At 50.4% G+C, this 23,606-nt stretch overlaps 1 long non-coding RNA gene across 1 annotated transcript; it reads right to left on the bottom strand.

The window, feature by feature from the left end:
• Positions 1-118: 118 nt before the first annotated feature.
• LOC138283678 (uncharacterized) lies at positions 119-21,159 on the bottom strand. Its single transcript, XR_011201289.1, has 2 exons — positions 20,929-21,159; positions 119-2,678 (listed from the first exon to the last, which is right to left on the bottom strand). It is a non-coding gene; the product is annotated as an uncharacterized lncRNA (long non-coding RNA).
• Positions 21,160-23,606: the final 2,447 nt, after the last annotated feature.

Below are 23,606 nucleotides of genomic sequence, written 5' to 3'. Positions count from 1 at the left end.
CTAAGGCACCAGGAAAGATACAATCCCCACCCGGGGTCTTCTTCCCAGCGGTGGAGGGACACCCTAGTCCTCAGGGTCCGTTTAGCAGAGAGTACACAAATCAAGCGGAGTCACCAACTGGAGGAATAAAGAGAAGTTTATTACATGGATTATAGCTTGAGCTAATACAGAGTCCCAATACAGTCAAGTGACTATCCTACGGAGGCTGCCCCTTCACTCTGGGGCACCCAACCTTATATACACACAAAACTGCTTAGTCAGAGGACAACTCCACCCCTAGCGTATTCAAGGTCCTCTGCGGCCTTCAGAATATTTCAGGGATACATGTGTGGTGGGAGAAGGTACAGATGCAGCTGGCAGGAGGTGGCAATGACCTGTACAAACCTGTTCTGGCAGTTACTGATTAAGCACAAAAATTCTCTGAACTACGGTTAGAACAAGTAAATTACAGCGATAAGCAGATTGCAGCCCAAGGCTGCGAGCACAAGGTCAATCATCAAAGTTCACGAGGTTTGTCGATCAAATGGCAACATAATAAAGATAAACAGATGCATAGCAGCTATGGTGTATGATTAAGTTTATGTACATTTTCTCAATCCCTCCATTTGCCATTGTGAGGCAAGTTTGAACGTCATTCAGTGTCTATGTTAATGGACATAAGGTCTTTTATCTCCTGCTCAAGGGACAGCATGGCCGTGTGTTGAGGAGGGAGAACATGCCAGGGGGCAAGGGATGCCGTACAGCAACCGCACAAAGCAGGTAGGCACTGTACACAAAGACAACAGGTGAGGAATACAGCAGCAAGCACAAAAAGGAATATTAGTATCTTCCAGCCCCTTTGGGAAATCAAGCCCCAAAACCAGTCGGTCAAGGACCATGTTCCTTCGTCTTGGTGCATTGTGGAAGCTATCGTATGCAACCTTTGAATAGCTTTATACACTGAAGGGGCATTGTCTGAAATATAAACACAGCAGCTCGATCCGATCAAAGTACAAACTCCACCACGGTCCGCCAAGATAATGTCAAGAACCATTCTGTTTTGAAGAGTAACAAGGCGGTCAGCAGTGAGCTCTGCAGTGATGTTACTCAGAGCTCCTGCTGTTTCATTTATTGTTGCTTCCACGACTCGTGTGAGATGTCTGATATCCCTACTGTTCATCATAGGGCCCCAAAATGGAAGGACTCCTTTAAAGTAGTCCAATGCTTCTTGTGCTGAGGTATCTTCTGCAGATATTACCCCTCTCAGAGTCCTGTGGTGTTGAGGGCCAGCTGTGTAAGTTGGTGGTAGTAACCAAGCAATGTAACACGTGCCGGTCCAGGTGGGTACCAAGGAGGTGTAGGCATTATTACCACAAGCAAAATACGAGTTTCTTGATGGTATCATGGTAGGCCAATTAGTTCCATTCAATATTACTGTAACATTACAGTTACTGGTACCTACACTTCTATTACCACTTTTCTGAAAACAAAGTGGAGCCTTCACCTGTGTTACAAAAAATCTTCGGCCAATCCGGGGTGTGGTATTAAAGGATAAAAAATATATGTCAGTAGACCTATTTCGTCGGTCAGCATATTCTGACTTTTCTTCCTTTGTTCCATAAACTCTCGTTCCAGTGGGCCAGCATAACCGGTATAGGTCCGGAATTAGTAGCATCCATTGAGGTAGCCCAAATGGCTGATAGTTCATACCAGGCGCTGCAAGAGCCATCAAAAGAAAAAGGGAATGCAATATATGGCAACCTTCTTTGCACGGAACTCGGAAGCAAGCCACATATCCAACAATTTGTTCTATTTACAGCCAGCTGATGTTGATGTAACATAGATATGAAGGTATTGTTTTCATATTCCTTACGTCGTCCTTCCTCATGGGGTGGTAAGGAAACATGGCTGTGTTCTGGAGGCAGTGGCGTAGTTGGTGAGACCTCTGAGTCAGAATCATGTATTACCCACCCAATGCAGGACAGAAGTACCAAAAATAGTATTGTTATGGTGAGACAAGCAATACGTGGGCCTAATAGTCTTTTTAAATTACTTATTTTCTTCTTTTTCCTCTTGTCTTCTTCTGTAACACCCATTTCTCTTTATTGCTTGTCCCACTAGCAGTTCAGTCCAACCTAGGTCCTGCCCGTGACTGGTGGTTGCTTCACTGTGGGGTGATTCCAGCAGTCCTATTGACACACTCTGGTCCGCCCCGGCAGTCAAAATCACGGCCCTGCAGCTATCGTCAGACTTAATACAGGGGACAAGTAATCAGTTCATTGTTCATTTTCTTATTTTCGTGGGCGGAAATTGTATCTTGTGGTCTGTGGTATGGTATGGTCAGGAAACAATTGTTCAGTGTGACCAAAATCTGAGGGAACCTCCTGCAGCACACTGTCATTCTGTTTTTTATCACTCCGCGTAGTGTTGCTGAAATGGTCCTCAGTCGTCGGGTGGTAACCACTTTTTATTTCATCAGAGGGTACGAGTAGGGGTACTTTCTTACAGTGGGATGCATGTATCCAATTCTTAGCTCCTTCGACTTTAACTGCTGTTCGAGTAGCAAGGAGGACCTGTCGCGGACCTTTCCATTGAGGTTTGAGACTCTTTTTCCACTGGAAATTCTTTGTGAGGACCCAGTCTCCAGGTAGTATCTTGTGGCCTGGATCAGTGGATACAGATGGAAGTGCTTCACGCACCTGTTGGTGAATAGAACGCAAAGAATTAGTGAGTTCATTTAAATAGTCCATCAAAACAGGATGTTCTAGTTCTGAGTACTTGTGAGGTCGAGGGACTCCCCAGACATTTGCTGGCCTTCCCATCACTATCTCATGGGGTGACAACCCTGATCTAGAGTGAGGCATCATCCTGACAGACATTAAAGCCAGGGGCAACGCGTCCGGCCACCGTATACCGCGTTCTGCGCATATTTTTGACATCTTCAATTTAAGTGTGCCATTATATTTTTCAACTAGTCCTGCTGACTGGGGGTGGTTAGCTGCATGAAACTTCTAGCGGAGGCCCAACCCTTCACACACCCTTTTCATCACCTGCCCTACAAAATGACTCCCATTATCTGACCAGACACACCTTGGGACCCCAAACCGTGGGAAGAACTCCCTCAGAAGTACCTTTGCGGTGGTAAGGGCAGTATTATCTTTAGTAGGGTAAGCTTCTACCCACTTACTAAACATACAGACCACAACTAGGACATATTTTAAGTTGTTACACCTTTCCATCTCAATATAATCAATTTGTAGTACTTGTAGGAAAGTACCATCTTGCCTGGCATGTTATCCCCATTTTTCACTGTATATATGTTGTTTTAGTTGTATGTGTCACTGGGACCCTGCCAGCCAGGGCCCCAGTGCTCATAAGTGTGCCCTGAATGTGTTACCTGTGTTATGACTAACTGTCTCACTGAGGCTCTGCTATCCAGAACCTCAGTGGTTATGCTCTCTCATTTCTTTCAAATTGTCACTAACAGGCTAGTGACCAATTTCACCAATTTACATTGGCATACTGGAACACCCTTATAATTCCCTAGTATATGGTACTGAGGTACCCAGGGTATTGGGGTTCCAGGAGACCCCTATGGGCTGCAGCATTTATTTTGCCACCCATAGGGGAGCTCTGACAAGTCTTACACAGGCCTGCCACTGCAGCCTGAGTGAAATAAAGTCCACGTTATTTCACAGCCATTTACCACTGCACTTAAGTAACTTATAAGTCACCTATATGTCTAACCTTTACCTGGTGCAAAGTTACTTAGTGTGTGGGCACCCTGGCACTAGCCAAGGTGCCCCCACATTGTTCAGGGCAAATTCCCCGGACTTTGTGAGTGCGGGGACACCATTACACACATGCACTACACATAGGTCACTACCTATGTGTAGCTTCACAATGGTAACTCCGAATATGGCCATGTAACATGTCTATGATCATGGAATTGCCCCCTCTATGCCATCCTGGCATAGTTGGCACAATCCCATGATCCCACAGGTCTGTAGCTCAGACCTGGGTACTGCCAAACTACCTTTCCCGGGGTTTCACTGCAGCTGCTACCAACCCCTCAGACAGGTTTCTGCCCTCCTGGGGTCCCGCCAGGCTTGGCCCAGGATGGCAGAACAAAGGACTTCCTCAGAGAGAGGGTGTTACACCCTCTCCCTTTGGAAAAAGGTGTCAGGGCTGGGGAGGAGTAGCCTCCCCCAGCCTCTGGAAATGCTTTCATGGGCACAGATGGTGCCCATTTCTGCATAAGCCAGTCTACACCGGTTCAGGGACCCCTTAGCCCTGCTCTGGCGCGAAACTGGACAAAGGAAAGGGGAGTGACCACTCCCCTGACATGCACCTCCCCTGGGAGGTGCCCAGAGCTCCTCCAGTGTGCTCCAGACCTCTGCCATCTTGGAAACAGAGGTGCTGCTGGCACACTGGACTGCTCTGAGTGGCCAGGGCCAGCAGGTGATGTCAGAGACTCCTTCTGATAGGCTCCTTCAGGTGTTGCTAGCCTATCTTCTCTCCTAAGTAGCCAAACCCTCTTTTCTGGCTATTTAGGGTCTCTGCTTTGGGGATTTCCTTAGATAACGAATGCAAGAGCTCATCCGAGTTCCTCTGCATCTCTCTCTTCACCTTCTGCCAAGGAATCGACTGCTGACCGTGCTGGAAGCCTGCAAAACTGCAACAAAGTAGCGAAGACGACTACTGCAACTCTGTAACGCTGATCCTGCCGCCTTCTCAACTGTTTTCCTGGTGGTGCATGCTGTGGGGGTAGTCTGCCTCCTCTCTGCACTAGAAGCTCCGAAGAAATCTCCCGTGGGTCGACGGAATCTTCCCCTTGCTACCGCAGGCACCAAAGAACTGCATCACCGGTACCCTGGGTCTCCTCTCAGCACGACGAGCGAGGTCCCTTGAATCCAGCAACTCTGTCCAAGTGACTCCCACAGTCCAGTGACTCTTCAGTCCAAGTTTGGTGGAGGTAAGTCCTTGCCTCCCCACGCCAGACTGCATTGCTGGGAACCGCGACTTTTGCAGCTACTCCGGCCTCTTTGCACTTCCGGCGGAAATCCTTTGTGCACAGCCAAGCCTGGGTCCACAGCACTCTAACCTGCATTGCACGACTTTCTAAGTTGTCCTCCAGCGACGTGGAACTCCTTTGTGCAACTTCGGGTGAGCACCGTTTCACTCCTCTTCGTAGTGCCTGTTCTGGCACTTCTGCGGGGGCTGCCTGCTTCTGAGAGGGCTCCTTGTCTTGCTGGGCGCCCCCTCTGTCCCCTGACGTAATTGGCGACATCCTGGTCCCTCCTGGGCCACAGCAGCATCCAAAAACGCTAATCACACGACTTGCAGCTAGCAAGGCTTGTTGGCGGTCTTTCTTCAGGAAAATACTTCTGCACAACTCTCCACGGCGTGGGGGATCTATCTTCCAAAGGGGAAGTCTCTAGCCCTTGTTGTTCCTGCAGAATCCTCAGCTTTTACTGTCCAGTAGCAGCTTCTTTGCACCCACAGCTGGCATTTCCTGGGCATCTGCCCATCTCCGACTTGCTTGTGACTTTTGGACTTGGTCCCCTTGTTCCACAGGTACCCTCGACTGGAAATCCATCATTGTTGCATTGCTGGTTTGTGTCTTTCCTGCAGAATTCCCCTATCACGACTTCTATGTCCTTTGGGGAACTTTAGTGCACTTTGCACTCACTTTTCAGGGTCTTGGGGTGGGCTATTTTTCTAACCCTAACTGTTTTCTTACAGTCCCAGCGACCCTCTACAAGGTCACATAGGTTTGGGGTCCATTCGTGGTTCGCATTCCACTTTTGGAGTATATGGTTTGTGTTGCCCCTATCCCTCTGTGTCCCCATTGCATCCTATTGTAACTATACACTGTTTGCACTGTTTTCTAATACTATACTGCATATTTTTGGTATTGTGTACATATATCTTGGGTATATTTGCTATCCTCATACTGAGGGTACTCACTGAGATACTTTTGGCATATTGTCATAAAAATAAAGTACCTTTATTTTTAGTATATCTGTGTATTGTGTTTTCTTATGATATTGTGCATATGACACTAGTGGTACTGTAGGAGCTTCACTCGTCTCCTAGTTCAGCCTAAGCTGCTCTGCTAAGCTACCATTATCTATCAGCCTAAGCTGCTAGACACCCTATACACTAATAAGGGATAACTGGGCCTGGTGCAAGGTGTAAGTACCCCTTGGTACTCACTACAAGCCAGTCCAGCCTCCTACAGTACTTCAAAGGGATACGTTGGTGGTGAAAAATGTTCAGCGGGGACTGAGGCACCCTTCCCTATGTTATGTTGTAAACAAATCATGCAGGATTGAACCAGTTGTTCAGCTACTCTTCTGATATTTTTATGAGACCAAACCGGATCAAGCAAATCACAGATGCTTTTCGCACTAACGTGTGCAGGTCCATGGGCCATAGTCACTACTGGCAGAACGAATGCATCGGGTAACATCCATCTTTCCCTCTGTGACAGATCTGTCCAGCACAGCGTATTTTCATCTAACTTGGCCTTCCCTTCTTCCCATTCCTTTTTCTCCTGTTCAGTTGCCTCATCCTGTATCTTCCTGACACTCTCTACTGTGTGCCCAAATATTTCATGGGGACGAACCTTCTCTGTACTATCTACCACATACATGTGTCCTGTCTTTGCATGCGCTGTATCTTTTGCTCTCTGATCGGCTAGGGCGTTGCCCCGTCCTGTTTCATCTGTCACCTTTTTGTGTGCACTACACTTCATGATAGCCATTGTTTTGGGCAATGCCAGGGCAGAAAGTAAGTTAGTTATAAGGGTCCCATGTTGAATACGTATCCCATGTGAGGTGAGGAATCCTCGTTCTGCCCACAAGCGACCAAAATTGTGTGCTACGCCAAATGCATACTGACTGTCCGTGCAAACATTCACATTAAGGCCCTCATTCCGACCCTGGCGGTTTGAAACCGCCAGGGTGGAGGGCAACGGAAGCACCGCCAACAGGCTGGCGGTGCTTCCAGGGCTATTCTGACCGCGGCGGTAAAGCTGCGGTCAGAAAAGGGGAACGGGCGGTTTCCCGCCGGTTTTGCCCTGGCCCAGGGAATCCTCCATGGCGGCGCTGCTTGCAGCGCCAGGAACAGGATGGCGGGAACGGGTGTCGTGGGGCCCCTGGGGGCCTCTGCACTGCCCATGCCACTGGCATGGGCAGTGCAGGGGCCCCCTAACAGGGCCCCACCATGATTTTCACTGTCTGCTATGCAGACAGTGAAAATCGCGACGGGTGCTACTGCACCCGTCGCACCCCTGCAACTCCACCGGCTCCATTCGGAGCCGGCTTCCTCATTGCAGGGGCTTTCCCGCTGGGCCGGCGGGCGATCTTCTGGAGATCGCCCGCTGGCCCAGCGGGAAAGTCAAAATGACCCCCGCGGTCATTTGACCGCAGTGCGGTCTTTGGGCGGTTTCCGCCCGGCGGGCGGCGCCCGCCACCCGCCGGACTCGGAATGAGCCCCTAAGTCCTTTACTTAACTCACAGGCTCGTGTTAGAGCTATTAATTCTGCGGCCTGAGCAGAGTTATGTGGTATTCTAGCTGTTTCAACTACAGTGGTAGCTGTTGTAACTGCATAGGCTGCAGAGGTAGTGCCATCGGGTAGCTTGATGCATGAGCCATCTACGTATAATATGCCATCAGGGTCTTTCAGTGGAGTGTCCTGTAAGTCCACTCTCCCTTTTGTTTCATCCTCCGTCCGGAGAATGCAGTCATGTATGTCATCATAAGAATCTTCCATTTTTTCAGTCATTGGCAATAAAGTGGCAGGATTGAGCGTATTGCACCTTTTTAATGTTATATGACTAGCTAAAAGTGTCAGTTCATAAGTAGTTAATCATGCATTAGTAAGATGCTGTGTTTTTGTTTTGTTTAATAGTGCGTCAACAGTGTGTGTGACCAACAGGGTGAGGGGTGAATCCATGACTATCCCGGCCGACTGGCGCACTGCGACCGCTGCCGCGGCTACTGCCCGTAGACAGCTCGGGAGTGCACGGGCCACTGGATCCAGTAGGGCCGAAAAATAAGCACAGGGGCGTTGTTTGCCGCCATGCTCTTGGGTTAACACTGATAGTGAACATCCATTTCTCTCACTCACATATAACTGAAAATCTTTACGATAATCAGGCGTACCCAGTACAGGTGCTGTGCAGAGTGTATTTTTCAATTCATCAAAACCAAACTGAAAATCGTCATTCCATTCAATTGTTTCAGGACAATCTTTGTGGGTGAGATGCAAAAACGGTTTTATCAAAAGAGAATAATTAGGAATCGATTGATGACAGAAGGAGGTAATACCTATAAAGGCCCTAACCTCTCTCTGTGTCCTTGGAACCGGTATGTCTCGTATAGCTTGTATTCTCTCAGCCATCAACGTACGGCCCTCCTTAGACAGGAGGTGTCCTAGGTATATAACCTCCTGTCTACAATATTGCAATTTGGAGAAGGAGACCTTATGGTGATGGTGTGCAAGATGTTTCTATAAGGCTACAGTATCTGTTTTACAGTTTTGTTCTGAAGTGGATGCTATTAAAAGGTCATCCACATATTGAACCAGCGTCGAGGAGCAAGGAAAAACAAGGGTATCTAATTGACCCTTGAGGGCCTGGCTAAAAATGCTAGGCGATTCAGTATAGCCTTGTGGAGCGCGACAGAACCGGAAGCTGCGACCACCCAGTGAAAACCCAAAGATGTGTCTGCTATCTGGGTGAATGGGAATGCTAAAGAATGCATTTTTAAGATCGATAACAGAGAACCAAGTAGCGGAGGCAGGTATCATTGTTAATAATGTCGTAATGTCAGGAACAACAGGGAACTGGGGTATTACAATCTTATTGACCGCCCGTAAATCAATAACAAATCGGAGTCCTGGAGACGCGGTGCCATCAGATAATTTTTTATGAACAGAAAGGACAGGACTGTTACAATCATTACCACGCGTTTCTTCAATAACACCCAAATAAATCAACTGGGTCACAATATTTTTGAGTTGTTGTTCAATGTGTTGGGATAATTTGTATTGGGGAAGATGAGGTAAATTGGCATTGGCTTTCAAGCGTATGACATACGGTGGTATGTCCAGACATCCAACATCGTCCTTATGTGTGGCCCATAAAATGCCTGGCAAATCTCGAAGTTCGGGTGGAAGTGGTTGTGACAAAAATTGTGACGGGGAAATATTTGGACCTAGAGTGACATGAACTCTATCTGGAGAGCAATAAATGGTGGCGTACAATTTCTTTAATAGGTCTAAACCCAATAAATTCTCACTACAGGCCGAAGTAAGAATGAGAGGGGAGCTAATGGTGTAAGGACCTATAGCAAAATGCAGCAGCTGGGAGACCGGGTTAGCCACAGGAACACCAGAAAAACCCATAGAGACGTTAATATTACCAGACAGAGGGACCCCTTGGACCTCTTCCTGTTTAACAGAACTTTTGGTGGCCCCAGTATCTACCAAAAAATCATGTGGACTACCGTCTAATTGTACCTCAACGTGAGGGCCATTCTGCCTAACAGGAATAGAAACTGGTCCGACCCCCCTCTGTCGAAGGCTGTCCTAGTCAAAGGAGGACCCCTGACCTTCATACGCATCATAGTCGTCATTAAAATATTGACGCTGGGAAGAAGCATCAAAATAATTCGGGTGGGGGGTACTGTGGGACCGTGAAGGGGCCTGCTTGCGGGGTCTGTCTGCAGGACCAGACCTACTGCGTGGTCTGTTGTCCTGTTGCGGTGGGGGCATGGGGCGGCCTGTGGAGTTGTCCTTATTGGGGCAGTCATTCTTCCAGTGGCCCTCCTGCTTGCAATAGGCGCACTGATTGTAGGAGAGGGAAGAACGGGGCGGGCGTTGGGACTGCCTTCTGTCATTGGGAGGTCCTTGTGACCTTGATCTGGACTGCTGTTGACAGGGCTGAGGGTAGGCCTGCTGAAATAACACCTTCGTTTTCAACTCCTTCGTTTTTTTCTCGTTCTTTTCTTGTTCTTCTATCTCCCTGTTCTCATAATATTGGGCCATTGTCAGTATTCCAGTGGCAGTAGAGATTGGCGACGTACTTTCACACAATTTCAATTTTCCCTTTATGTCTGGTAATAAATTGTCCACGAATTTGTAAACAAAGAGTTTTATCCCCCCTTCAGTAGTCATGTCTTGGCCGCTGTAATCAGAAAAGACACCCTCAAACCTTGTATAAAAGTCCGAAACACCCTCGTCCTTTTTCTGTTTACAGGCAGCCAATTTATCCCAATTTATCCTGTGTGGTGCAAGTATGGTCTTCATTAAATCCAAAATACGCAGTGGGAGAGCCAATATAAGTGGGTCTGGTTTAGCTCCCCCAACCCTGTCCCTTCCTGCTGCTTGCAATTGGTCCCACGTGCCCCCTAGTTCAGCATGGTCGTGCCTCCGTACTTTTGACCATACTTCCTGCGGGACTACTGCTGCCATTAACATGTCAAAATCGGACAACGTCATAGTACAGGATTCAAGAATTTGTTGCAGTTCTTTATAATATCCTGCAGGATTCTTACGGGGGTCAGGTAAGGCGGCTTTTAGGGTATATGTTTCAGATCTTTTCCATGGGGTGTGTACCCACATTTGTTGAAAATGCCCTGCGGTAATAACTTGGCCAGCGTTATCCATCACCGGCTCTCGCCAAACCGGCGGAACCTCTCTCATGGGAAACATGGATGCCCTTATAGAAGGGCTACATGTCCACAGGTGGTCCCTATATACGAGAAGAGTAACAACATAATCATGTAGACCAGAACCAAACGGCAGTCCAGTAGAGGCGCGTTTTCGGAGGTCCACCAGTCCTGCGGGAGCTGAGGAACCATCATCCTCATATTCTTGTATTATAATGTTGCACATAAAGGTAGCTGCATGTAACTGAACTAAACTATCCCATTGTTTCATAGTGTGGACAATGTCCCTGACCCCATAGTCATTCCAATTAGTCATCCACCTCCGTGTCATTTCTTCAATGACATCTTCCTCTTGTGAATTAGAGGACAAATGTCTGCGCAGGGTGCGCTTTCGCAGGGTCATGGGGAGGGGGTATGTGTGGTGTCTAAACAGGAGTCATGGGTGGGCCAAACAGGGCCAGTCGAGGGGTGGGTACAGTCGGGCGGGGTGTATCCGCAATTGGTCTGGTGACAGGAGGGGTGGTGGTGGGTGGCGGAGCACTCGCCTGATATCCAACTGGGGGTGGCACAATAGGGTCACCTGGTGCAGGTTGAGGATGTAGTGTAGGATATATTGGTGGAGTATATAACAGGGGTTTATCTAACATATCGTTTAAAAGGGGGTCTTCCTCTTGTGGCTTATCCACTACTGTCCTGGAAGGGTAACACTTATCAGTTTGTAAGTGAAGCCTTCGGTCATGTTCTAAAATTTTCTGTTGATGTTCAGCTACGTCAGAGTCATATACCTTTTCAGTCACCGTCCTGGTCTTATGTCTCTGTAATTCTTTCTCTGCCTTCCAACGTCTTTAGCCTGCTTCTTTCTGCCAAGTCCATAGTGAATCAAACATCCCTGGTCTACTTTTTGTCACAAACAAACGTTCCTGTAAATAGTCTAATTTATCTTTATCAAATGTCCCGTGAATAGGCCATTGTAAATCAGAACTACCTTTGGTTCTTTTTCTCCATATATCAGACCAGATAATCAGACCTATGCCATATTTAACATATATATCATGATTCGGAGTCCCGGCCGGAGGAGCGGGCATGTTTCCTCCAGGCGGGAGTCCGTACTGCAAAGACAACAACACAATTTCCTAAAACAACTGAACGCTGGCATTCTTCCAGTATTTTTAAAAAAACAATTCTTACACCAGTGGTATGAATACACCAAATGAGTGGCAAATATGCCCTTTGCCTCCTATATACTTAAATGACAACTGAGGTCAGTCTTACCACTGACGTCGATCTTTGCAAAGAGCGATAGAAATCGTACAATACTCACAGACCTATTTTTAGACAGGAATCTTTCAACTCCCATCCTTACCTGACACTTCTGTTATAGTCCGACAGTTGGGGACTCCAGTAGTTCACGGAAAACAGAGACCCGAATTCAGACAGCGCCAGGAGAAGTCGAGCCGGCTGGAAGACACACAGTGGAGATCTGCAGGTCCACGACAGAAAATGAAGCTCAGAATCTGGTGTGGGGCGCCTCCCTTGGAAGTTCAATCGTGAGTCCTCCGTCACCTGGTCGGTCCCCTGGATGCCTGACTCGGGTCCCTGTTCGGGCGCCAACTGAGGAACCAGGAAAGATAGAATCCCCACCCGGGGTCATCTTCCCAGCGGTGGAGGGACATCCTAGTCCTCAGGGTCCGTTTAGCAGAGAGTACACAAATCAAGCGGAGTCACCAACTGGAGGAATAAAGAGAAGTTTATTACATGGATTATAGCTCGAGCTAATACAGAGTCCCAAGACAGTCAAGTGACTATCCTACGGAGGCTGCCCCTTCACTCTGGGGCACCCAACCTTATATACACACAAAACTGCTTAGTCAGAGGACAACTCCACCCCTAGCGTATTCAAGGTCCTCTGCGGCCTTCAGAATATTTCAGGGATACACGTGTGGTGGGAGAAGGTACAGATGCAGCTGGCAGGAGGTGGCAACGACCTGTACAAACCTGTTCTGGCAGTTACTGATTAAGCACAAAAATTCTCGGAACTACGGTTCGAACAAGTAAATTACAGCGATAAGCAAATTGCAGCCCAAGGCTGCGAGCACAAGATCAATACTCAAAGTTCAGGAGGTTTGTCGAGCACATGGCAACATAATAAAGATAAACAGATGCCTAGCAGCTATGGTGTATGATTAAGTTTATGTACATTTTCTCACCACCACAATCAGTTTGTGCCACCGTATACATATGTGTACAGAGTATGCAAGTGTGTGCCCACCATAATCAGTGTCTGCCGAGGTGCACCTATGTGTACAGAGTGTGCAAATCTTTGCCCACCACAATCAGTGTGTGCCACTTTGTCCCTATATATAGAGTATGTGGAAGTGTGTGCCCACCACATTCAGTGTATGCCACTGTGTACCTGTATGTACCTGTGTGTTCACTGTATGCAAGTGTGTGCCCACCCCTCATCAGTGTGTGCCACTGTGTGCCTATATATAGTGTATGTAGAAGTGTGTGCCCACCACAATCAGTGTATGCCACTGTGTACCTGTATGTACCTATGTGTACAGTGTATGCAGGTGTGTGCCCACCACAATCAGTGTGTGCCACTGTTTACCTATGTGTACAGAATATGCAAGTGTGTGCCCACCACAATCAGTGTGTGCCGAGGTGCACCTATGTGTACAGAGTATGCAAGTCTGTGCCCACCACAATCAGTGGGTGCCACTGTGTACCTATGTGTACAGTGTATGGAAGTGTGTGCCCACCCCTTATCAGTGTGTGCCACTGTGTCCCTATATATAGAGTATTTGGAAGTGTGTGCCCACCACAATCAGTGTATGCCACTGTGTACCTGTATGTACCTGTGTGTACAGTGCATGCAAGTGTGTACACACCACAATCAGTGTGTGCCACCATGTACCTATGTGTACAGAGTATGCAAGTATGTGCCCACCACAATCATTGTGTGCCACTGTGTACCTATGTGTTCAAAGTATGCAAGTCTGTGCCCACCACAGTGTGTGCCACTGTGTACCTATGTGTACAGTGTATGCAAGTGTGTGCCCACCCCTCATCAGTGAGTGCCACTGTGTCCCTATATATAGAGATGTGGAAGTGTGTGCCCTCCACAATCAGTGTATGCTACGGTGTACATGTATGTACCCATGTGCACAGTGTATGCAAGTGTGTGCCCACCACAATTAGTGTGTGCCATTGTGCACCTATGTGTACAGAGTGTGCAAGTGTGCGTGCACCACAATGAGTGTGCTACTGTGTACCTATATGTACAGAGTATGCAAGTCTGTGCCCCCCACAATCAGTTGTACCACTGTGTACGTATGTGTACAGTGCATGCAAGTGTGTGCCCACCCCGTCAATGTGTGCCACTGTGTCCCTATATATAGTGTATGTAGAAGTGTGTGCCCACCACAATCAGTGTATGCCACTGTGTACCTGTATGTACCTATGTGTACAGTGTATGCAAGTGTGTACCCACCACAATCAGTGTGTACCACTGTGTACCTATGTGTACAGTGTATGCAAGTGTGTGCCCACCACAATCAGTGTGTCCCACTGTGTACCTGTGTGTACAGTGTATGCAAGTGTGTGCCCACCACAGTCAGCGTGTGCTATCGTATACCTATGTGTACTGTGTATGCAAGTGTGTGCCCACCACATTTAGTGTGTGCCATTGTATACCTATTCATACAATGTATGAAAGTGTCTGCCCATCCCTGATCAGTTTGTGCCACTGTGTCCCTATATATAGTGTATGTGGAAGTGCGTGCCCACCACAATCAGTGTGCCACTGTGTACCTATGTGTACAGAGTATGCAAGTATGTGCCCACCACAATCAGTGTGTGACACTGTGTACCTATGTGTACAGTGTGTGCAAGTGTGTGCCGACCACAATCAGTGTGTGCCACCGTGTACCTATGTGTACAGTGCATGCAAGTACAAATAGGTACAATCAGTGTGAGCCACTGTGTACCTATGTGTACAGTGTTGCAAGTGTGTGCCCACCACAATCAGTGTGTACCACTGTGTCCCTATATATAGAATATTTAGAAGTGTGTGCCCACCACAATCAGTGTATGCCACTTTGTACCTGTATGTACCTATGTGTACAGTGTACGCAAGTGTGTGCCACCTATGTGTACAGTGTATGCAAGTGTGTGCACACCGCAACCAGTGTGTGCCAGTGTATACCTCTGTGTACAGTGTATTCAAGTGTGCGCCCACCACAATCAGGTGTGGCATTGTGTACCTATGCGTACAGTATATGCAAGTGTGTGCCCTCCGCTCATCAGTGTGTGCCACTGTGTCCCTATATGTAGAGTATGAGCAAGTGCGTGCCCACCACAATCAGTGTGTGCCACTGTGTACCTGCATGTACCTATGTGCACAGTGTATGCAAGTGTGTACCCACCACAATCAGTGTGTACCACTGTGTACCTATGTGTACAGTGTATGCAAGTGTGTGCCCACCACAATCAGTGTGTCCCACTGTGTACCTGTATGTACCTGTGTGTACTGTGTATGCAAGTGTGTGCCCACCACAATCAGCGTGTGCTACTGTGTACCTATGTGTACAAAGCATGCATGTGTGTGCCCACCACAATCAGTGTGTGCCACTGTGTACCTATGTGTACAGTGTATGCAAGTCTGTGCCCACCACAATCAGTGGGTGCCACTGTGTACCTATGTGTACAGTGTATGGAAGTGTGTGCCCACCCCTTATCAGTGTGTGCTACTGTGTCCCTATATATAGAGTATGTGAAAGTGTGTGCCCACCACAATCAGTGTATGCCACTGTGTACCTGTATGTACCTGTGTGTACAGTGCATGCAAGTGTTTGCCCACCACAATCAGTGTGTGCTAATGTGTACCTATGTGTACAGAGTATGCAAATCTGTGCCCACCACAATCAGAGTGTGTGACTGTATACCTATGTGTACAGAGTATGCAATTATATGCCCAACCCTCATCAGTGTGTGCCACTTTGTGACTATATAGAGACTATGTGCAAGTGTGTACACGCCACAATCAGTGTGAGCCACTGTGTACCTATGTGTACAGAGTATGCAAGTATGTGCCCACCACAATCATTGTGTGCCACTGTGTACCTATGTGTTCAAAGTATGCAAGTCGGTGCCCACCACAGTGTGTGCCACTGTGTACCTATGTGTACAGTGTATGCAAGTGTGTGCCCACCCCTCTTCAGTGAGTGCCACTGTGTCCCTATATATAGAGATGTGGAAGTGTGTGCCCTCCACAATCAGTGTATGCTACGGTGTACCACTGTGTACATATGTGTACTGTGTATGCAAGTGTGTGCCCACCACAATCAGTGTGTACCACTGTGTACCTATGTGTACAGTGTTTGCAAGTGTGTGCCACCTATGTGTACAGTGTATGCAAGTGTGTGCCCACCACAACCAGTGTGTGCCACTGTGTACCTATATGTACAGTGTATGCAAGTGTGCGCCCACCACAATCAGTGTGTGCCATTGTGTACCTATGCGTACAGTGTATGCAAGTGTGTGCCCACCGCTCATCAGTGTGTGCCACTGTGTTCCTATATGTAGAGTATGAGAAAGTGCGTTCCCACCACAATCAGTGTGTGCCACTGAGTAACTGTATGTACCTATGTGTACAGTGAGTGCAAGTGTGTGCCCACCACAATCAGTGTGAGCCACTGTGTATCTATGTGTACAGAGTATGCAAGTATGTGCCCACCACAAACAGTGTGAGCCACCGTGTACCTATGTGTACAGTGTGTGCAAGTGTGTGCCCACCACAATCAGTGTGTACCACTGTGTACCTATGTGTACAGTGTTGCAAGTGTGTGCCCACCACAATCAGTGTGTACCACTGTGTACCTATGTGTACAGTGCATCCAAGTGTGTGCCCACCACAATCAGTGTGAGCCGCTGTGTACCTATGTGTACAGTGTATGCAAGTGTGTGCCCACCCCTCATCAGTGTGAGCCACTGTGTACCTATGTGTACAGTGTATGCAAGTGTGTGCCCACCCCTCATCAGTGTGAGCCACTGTGTACCTATGTGTACAGTGTATGCAAGTGTGTGCCCACCCCTCATCAGTGTGTACCACTGTGTACCTATGTGTACAGTGAGTGCAAGTGTGTGCCCACCACAATCAGTGTGAGACGCTGTGTACCTATGTGTACAGTGTTGCAAGTCTGGGCCCACCACAATCAGTGTGTACCACTGTGTACCTATGTGTACAGTGCATCCAAGTGTGTGCCCACCACAATCAGTGTGAGCCGCTGTGTACCTATGTGTACAGTGTATGCAAGTGTGTGCCCACCCCTCATCAGTGTGAGCCACTGTGTACCTATGTGTACAGTGTATGCAAGTGTGTGCCCACCCCTCATCAGTGTGAGCCACTGTGTACCTATGTGTACAGTGTATGCAAGTGTGTGCCCACCCCTCATCAGTGTGTACCACTGTGTACCTATGTGTACAGTGTTGCAAGTCTGGGCCCACCACAATCAGTGTGTACCACTGTGTACCTATGTGTACAGTGCATCCAAGTGTGTGCCCACCACAATCAGTGTTAGCCGCTGTGTACCTATGTGTACAGTGTATGCCAGCTTTGTGCCCACCCCTCATCAGTGTGTACCACTGTGTACCTATGTATACAGTGTTGCAAGTGTGTGCTCACCACAATCAGTGTTTGCCACTGTGTCCCTCTATATAGAGTATGTAGAAGTGTGTGCCCACCACAATCAATGTGTGCCACTGTGTACCTGTATGTACCTGTGTGTACAGAGTATCTTACGGGCTCTTCTGTGCCCCTAAAGTGGGTGCTGGTCCCTTTGCCCTCACCCATTAATGTCTCCCTCTCAGGATCCCACGGGGTCTTCTGAGCCACTCAGCTCCTTGCTTCCCCTCCCCCACTGAGCTGTGCCCAGTATTAACGTAGTAACCTGGGCACTTGAGGTGGTCTCGGCATTTTGCCCCCACCATGAATGTCTCCCCCACGGGATCCTATGGGGTCTCCTGGGCCCCTCAGGGCGCTGCTCTTGTCTCTGTTCTCACCCAGTAGGATCTGCCCCCCCAGTGTCCCTGGGGGTCCCCTGAACCCCTCAGTGTGCCTCAGTTCTCTCTCCCCTGACGCACTGGGGTCTGTCCCTCGGTACCCCAGGGGGCGACAGTCCAGGGAGTGTCTTAGACCACGTGCTGTGTGGACGGGACATCCGGCCTCTGCTTGAAGACGGATGCTGGGGTCTTCGGCTGGGGGTGGGTGGTCTGGTTGGTGGGGGGGGGGGGGGAGCTGGGGGGTCTCAGGCTGCACTCAGGCTGTTAACTCTCATTTGCCACTCTCTGGAAGGAAGGATCGGATTACCCCAGCCCACCAGGGATCTGCCCCCCCCTACCTCCCCCAAGGGAGGGTGGGGCGGAGGGTGCACGTGTCTGGCTGCAGTGTCCTGGGGTGCAGGGCCCAAGTTACTCAAACTTATTTTTGTCTTCCGCCTCCTGCCTTTTCCACTTTTAACGATGAAATCTATTCCTGCGCAAGTAATTTACTACCCCTGGGAGGGGTGGGGGGGGGGGGGGGCGATGCAGCAGGTTTTCTGACAGCTGATGCCTTTGAAACGCCGAAGGGGCTGGGGCGGGACAGTCTCTTGTCAGTGTGGGAGCCTGACCCTGCCCCGGCCCTCCCAGCCCTGTCCGGACCCTCCCAGCCCTACCCCGACCCTCCCAGCCCTGCCCTGGTACCTCCAGCCCTGCCCGGGCCCTGCTACCCCTTTACTATACTTGGGGGCACGGGGGGGTTGGGGGCTGCGACTAGAAGGTTGAGCTTGGAATCCCGCCTTGTGTAAAGCGCTATCTTGTGCTCAGCGCTTTTGTCCATGGTGGACGCAGCGCACATCTGCAGACCAGGCTGATGGGAGCTCCAGGTGACCAGTTGTAAGTGGTTTCTACGGATTTCTGATGGACCCTGTGGCGTTTTTGGTGACTGTGGTCTGTGTCCATCAGCCAGACAAGTGATTTCTACTGGGTGCATACAGACCACCTAGGGACCTACATACCACCCGGACCCTACAGACAACCTGAAGCCCACAGATCACCAGGAGCCCACATACCACCACAGCCCACATACCACCTGGAGTCACATACCACCCGGAGCCCACATACCACCAGCAGCCCACATACCACCCGGAGCTCACATACCACCAGCAGACCACATACCACCCGGAGCCCACATACCACCCGGAGCCCACATACCACCAGCAGCCCACATACCGCCTGGAGCCCACATACCACCAGCAGCCCACATACCACCAGCAGCCCACATACCACCCGGAGCTCACATACCACCAGCAGCCCACATACCGCCTGGAGCCCACATACCACCAGCAGCCCACATACCGCCTGGAGCCCACATACCACCAGCAGCCCACATACCACCCGGAGCTCACATACCACCAGCAGCCCACATACCACCCGGATCCCACATACCACCAGCAGCCCACATACCGCCCGGAGCCCACATACCACCACCAGCCTACATACCACCCGGAGCCCACATACCACCAGCAGCCCACATACCACCTGGAGTCACATACCACCCGGAGCCCACATACCACCTGGAGTCCACAGACACAGTGACACACGTCACAGCTGGAAGCCCTGAGTTCATTTTAACTTTACACACAGCGGTTCCTTCTGTGCCTAGAAGCCAGGCGCTGCCGGCTGAGCCCAGAAATAATTTGTAACTGAGCTGGACCTTCCTGCAGATGCACCCCTTAATGAAGAGGCCCATCTTCCGTCCCTCTCCCCGACCCCCCACCACCCCCTGTAATCCGCAGCATGGCTCGGGTTTCCGTGTTTGCAAGCAGACAAATCATTAGTCAGGAGCGCTAAGAAGCCTCGCTCGGCGCTTGCCCCCGGCCTCACCCTCTGCCACAGCTGCCCTGCGCCTGCGGGAGACTGTCCCAGCCCCCCCACCGAGGCGCTAGGCCGGTGACCTCCAGTGAGTGACATTACTGCGGGGTGGGGGGTGCCCACCCCCCCAAGGTGACCTTGGGTGACACCCAATCTCTCACACACATGTGAGGCGCTGACAAGCATCGGTTGTCACCCCGGCCGCTTCAACACCTGTGACAGGGCCCTGCCCCCTTGGCACCTACCCCGTCCTCTCGGGGTCATTCCCAAGGAGGTGACCTGCTGTCCTAGCGCTGCGAAGACCAGCCCAGTGTGAGTGTGTCACGCACTGGCCCTCCTGCCCTCCTGGCACCCACCCTGTCCTCTCGGGGTCATTCCCATGGAGGTGACCTGCTGTCCTAGCGCTGCGAAGACCAGCCCAGTGTGAGTGTGTCACACACTGGCCCTCCTGCCCTCCTGGCACCTACCCCGTCCTCTCGGGGTCATTCCCAAGGAGGTGACCTACTGTCCTAGCGCTGCGAAGACCAGCCCAGTGTGAGTGTGCCATACACTGGCACTCCTGCCCCCTGGCACCTACCCCGTCCTCTCGGGGTAATTCCCAAGGAGGTGACCTGCTGTCCTAGCTCTGCGAAGACAAGCCCAGTGTGAGTGTGTCACACACTGGCCCTCCTGCCCCCTGGCACCTACCCTGTCCTCTCCGGGTCACTCCCATGGAGGTGACCTGCTCTCCTAGCGCTGCGAAGACCAGCGTGAGTGTGTCACACACTGGCCCTCCTGCCCTCCTGGCACCCACCCTGTCCTCTCGGGGTCATTCCCATGGAGGTGACCTGCTGTCCTAGCGCTGCGAAGACCAGCCCAGTGTGAGTGTGTCACACACTGGCCCTCCTGCCCTCCTGGCACCCACCCTGTCCTCTCGGGGTCATTCCCATGGAGGAACCTGCTGTCCTAGCGCTGCGAAGACCAGCCCAGTGTGAGTGTGTCATACATCGGCAATCCTGCCCCCTTGGCACCTATCCCGTCCTCTCGGGGTCATTCCCAAGGAGGTGACCTGCTCTCCTAGCGCTGCGAAGAGCAGCTCAGTGTGTGTGTGTCATACACTGGCACTCCTGCCCCCTGGCACCCACCCTGTCCTCTCGGGGTCATTCCCATGAAGGTGACCTGCTGTCCTAGCGCTGCGAAGACCAGCCCAGTGTGAGTGTGTCACACACTGGCCCTCCTGCCCCCTGACACCCACCCTGTCCTCTCCGGGTCACTCCCATGGAGGTGACCTGCTGTTCTAGCGCTGCGAAGACAAGCTGTGTGAGTGTGTCCCACACTGGCACCGCTGGCACTCCTACCACTTCCTACAAGAGTTACCCTGTCCTCTCCGGGTCATTCCCAAGGCGTTGTTTATCCTCACAGGTGACACGCTGTCCTAGCGCCGCGAAGACCAGCCCACAGTAGACACGTCCTGGACACATCCTGCACCGAGGCCTCCGCAGCACCTTCTTCCGGGAACACTTGGCCGTCGGATAAGGGTCTCGGCTGCCTGTTTTTAGCCCCCTCATTCAAGGCGCTATAGGACTGGCTGATGAAAGGTGCTATGCGGCCAAGGGTACAGGGTGAAAGGGAAGTACATCTCTGACTGTACCCCGGGGCGTGCCTGACACCGCCCCAAGAAGTACTTTTTCAATTACTCATCGTTATGTGAACAGGCTGAAGCATTGCATTAGTGGGGGTGGGGGGGTGCTGCATTAAAGCGCTGCGTCTAGCCGGGGGTCCCACTAGAGGCACTGCAGGGCATGAGGTAAAGCTGTGTGCGAGCTGCGCCGCATAATTACAGGCTGCTCGAAGCACGCCCTCCCAGAGCCACCCAGACATGGGCCCTCTCAGCAGGGTCACCCAAAACTTATGGCCTTCACCCCTCCTGTTTTCTGAACCTGTTTTTGTTGGCCTTAGCACTCTGGGCACTTTACAGCTGCAAACCAGTGCTAAGTGCTTGTCACTCGCCTGACAACAAGATAATGCTGGATTCCACCCCTGGCACATTCAGTTTACCTACAAGTCCCTAGTAAAGTGGTCCTATAATTAAATGCCGGTTGTCGGCCTGCAACACGTATTGTTCCAACTACTCAGGTAATGTTAGCCCCCCCCATGTCTGTCATTGTAGCCTGTTTGAGATTTTAAACTGCCAATTCGACTTGGCAACATAAATATATTGCCAAGCCGAAAACTCCCATTTTTATACATATAAGTCACCCTTACACAGTCCACTGTGGAAGGTGAATTATATTTAAAAAAAGTTGAACATGTAGTTTCAAATTTACATCTCCTGGTAGTGAAAACCTCACAAATTCGTTGTTTAGTACTGTGATGCCTACCTCTCCCATAGGTTGACTTTGGGTTACCTTATTACCTTTAATAAGTGATAAGTTTTGATTGGGAACAGCTAGAGGTGTCATGTTTATACTCAAACTAATTGTACTTTAAAACCCTCTTTAACGGTAGTCGGATTTTAAGTCACATTTCTGAAAATGCCACTTTTAGAAAATTGGCATTTTCTTCTTTTAACAATTTGGTTCCTGTGGCCTGTTTTCCTGGGTCACATGACCAAGTGTAGTTGGCCTTTGTGTATTCCCCCCAGACAGCCATATAATAGAGGGGCTGGTTGTTGGCAGGATGGGCAACCCTAGCTTGATGAGAAGCATGGAGCTGTCACCTGTCCCAATACACCTCATACACCCTGCCTCAGCACACACACACAAAGAACTGCACACTAGGCCATTGTGACTCCAGACATCCTGGGGCCAGGGCCGGGAAACAGACACTTGTAGACACCTTTGTAGTGGGAAAACTCCAGGACCTACTCCGGCTTCAAAGCTAGCACCCATTTAAAGCTAGGACTCTCAGACCCACTCTTCAGTACACTCCTGGACCTATGGACACGACAGAAGGACTGCTGGAGGACTGTCCTGCTGCTTGAGGCCTGCGTTGTTCTTCAGAGGACTGCCCTGCTGCTTGAGGCCTGCGTTGTTCTTTAGAGGACTGCCCTGCTGCTTGAGGCCTGCGTTGTTCTTCAGAGGACTGCCCTGCTGCTAGAGGCCTGCGTTGTTCTTCAGAGGACTGCCCTGCTGCTTGAGGCCTGCGTTGTTCTTCAGAGGACTGCCCTGCTGCTTGAGGCCTGCGTTGTTCTTCAGAGGACTGCCCTGCTGCTTGAGGCCTGCGTTGTTCTTCAGAGGACTGTCCTGCTGCTTGAGGCCTGCGTTGTTCTTCAGAGGACTGCCCTGCTGCTTGAGGCCTGCGTTGTTCTTCAGAGGACTGTCCTGCTGCTTGAGGCCTGCGTTGTTCTTCAGAGGACTGCCCTGCTGCTTGAGGCCTGCGTTGTTCTTCAGAGGACTGCCCTGCTGCTTGAGGCCTGCGTTGTTCTTCAGAGGACTGCCTACTGCTTGAGGCCTGCGTTGTTCTTCAGAGGACTGTCCTGCTGCTTGAGGCCTGCGTTGTTCTTTGAGGCCTGCGTTGTTCTTCAGAGGACTGTCCTGCTGCTTGAGGCCTGCGTTGTTCTTTGAGGCCTGCGTTGTTCTTCAGAGGACTGGCCTCTGCTGGAGTGAGTTCCTGATCCCCAACAGGTGCATCCTGGGCCCTGAACCCTTGGCGGGGCATCAGTTGAGTTTCTCTTGGAAGAAAAGGAGAAATCCTGAAGCTTTGGGGTTTTCTTGGCTGCTAACGGGCAAGATCTTGCCGCTCGTGACTACAGCCATCTTAAAGCTCCAGTGAACTCGACTCTTTCCACTACAGTGACTGCCAGAGATGACTGGCAAATTGTCATCTGCTCGTTGCGTTGCAGCATCGACAACCTGCGGTGACCACCAATGCAAATCTCCAGCAACACCCGCCTGCAACGCAAGACAGGATCTTTGAACTACAGCGACAACTGTCCGCGATGACTGGCCCGCTCTTGGGCCTACAGCGACACTCAAACACGGCACTCTCCCTGCTCCTTGCGGCCTCCTCTGCCACAAACAGAACTGTTGACGCTGAACTTTAGAAGACTGTCG

Source organism: Pleurodeles waltl, chromosome 3_1 (genome assembly GCF_031143425.1).
Source record: "Pleurodeles waltl isolate 20211129_DDA chromosome 3_1, aPleWal1.hap1.20221129, whole genome shotgun sequence".
In the NCBI taxonomy this organism is placed as follows: Eukaryota; Metazoa; Chordata; class Amphibia; order Caudata; family Salamandridae; genus Pleurodeles; species Pleurodeles waltl.
The sequence above is the reverse complement of the archived record's forward strand: the minus strand, read 5'-3'. Positions and strand labels throughout refer to the sequence as shown.